The sequence below is a fragment of the Grammomys surdaster genome, unplaced genomic scaffold, assembly GCF_004785775.1.
Source record: "Grammomys surdaster isolate TR1022 unplaced genomic scaffold, NIH_TR_1.0 144, whole genome shotgun sequence".
NCBI lineage: Eukaryota > Metazoa > Chordata > Mammalia > Rodentia > Muridae > Grammomys > Grammomys surdaster.
The window spans coordinates 549,986-551,769 of NW_021604602.1; positions in this window are offsets into that span (position 1 = coordinate 549,986).

Genomic DNA, 1,784 nt, shown 5'->3' on the forward strand with positions numbered 1-1,784 from the left:
CCTGATCTTCATGTGCCGTCTCTGGTAGCTTTCAACTAGGCAGCTCCCACTTGGGGCTGTTTAAAGCAGGGTCCCTCTCTAGGGAGCACTTTGGCTGATTTGGGTCTCACTAAGACCACTAGAGCAAGTTCTCCTCCAGGTCAGGAATAAAGGGCTCTGCATAGATCCAAGGGAGATGCCCAAATCTGATGTCCAAGGACCCCAAATAGCTTCACGTCAAGACATATCTCAATGGGGCCTTTGTAGAAGGTGAGTTTGTGCATGTCATAAGGAAGAGACACTTTGTGCATCCTGGTGAATGTATTATTGGCACTTTTGTCCTTGAGTGGACACTGTAACATGCATCCTCACAGACTAAACTAGCTGTGACATCCCTGGGAGCTAGGTTCCTAAGGGACCATCAACGAACATGTATTTTGCCGTTAACCAACAAGTTATTATGTGGCATGTGACTCTGTCTGTCCCTTTCGGCATAAATGGAATTGCATGTAGATTCTTAAGGCAAAGGAAGCCAGTAGCAAGTCCCAGCCACTTGATGTGATGACACCTCAGCTTATTCTCTGTCCTACCATGACCTGACCACTCAGCTTTCCCTCCTTGCTCTTCACCATGCCCTTCATGGGATATGGGAGTCCCTGCACTCCCTTGGACCTGGGCTGGATTTCATGGCTTGCCTGAGAAGAAGAACATGGCATCTTCGATGCTCATCTGAGGCCAGTTAGAAGAAGCCTTGCAGCTCCCCCCAACCCCCGCCTGGACTCCGAATGCCTGGATGAAGTCAGCTACCATTCATTCATCAGTGTGAGCCTGCATATTGGGTGGAAATACGAGCATGTGGGGAAAGCCCCACCCCACCACCCAGCAGCTAGAGCTAGAGTTGGGAGACAGACGGACAGACATGAGAAAAGAGAAGCCTTGTTCCAAGGCCTGTGTCCATCCAGCCCAACAGAGCTGTGGAGGGCTTCAGCCTCAGAAATCACTGAAATTGCATAAGAGACACTTGATACCACAGAGGAAACATATGTATGCTTTAAAGTGCTAGATACATCGTGAAGTCCCCTAGAACCAAGAACCCAGCCCTGTTCTGTGTCTCTGGAGTCCCTGCTGCTGCTACATCTCCCCCCTCCCTCCATCACCGACTCTTTGTGTCCCTTCCCCAATAGCTCCAACCTCCTTCCCAGAAAGTGATCTTAAATCATCATTAGAGCAGGTTGCTTCTGGTCCACTTTGTTAGTCCACAGACCCTACCATGTATGATGCCTGCCCACCCACTCACTCGGTTCTCCCAGGTTAACTGCTCCTATTGGCTCCTCAAAAGAGCTGCTTACATACAAACCCTTCAAAGCCTCCTTCAGCTGTTTGAGAGAGCTGGGGGTGTGGTTTATGCTATAGAGTGCTTGCTGAGTGTGCATGAAGCCCTAGCAATCATATAAGCTGGCAGGGTGGTACATGATTCTAGTCTCAGCACTCGAGGGTAGAAGCAAGAAAATCAGAAGCTCAACGTCATCCTCAACTACTTGAGGATAGTTTGAGGATAGCCTCGTGTCTTAGGGTTTTACTGCTGTGAACAGATACCATGACCAAGTCAACTCTTATAAGGACAACATTTAATTGGGGCTGGTTTACAGGTTCAGAGGTTCAGTCCATTATCATGAAGGCAGAAACATGGCAGCATCCAGGCAGGCATGGTGCAAGAGGAGCTGAGAGGTCTACATCTTCATCTGAAGGCTGCTAGCAAAAGACTGGCTTCCAGGCAGCTAGGATGAGGGTCTTGAAGCCCACAC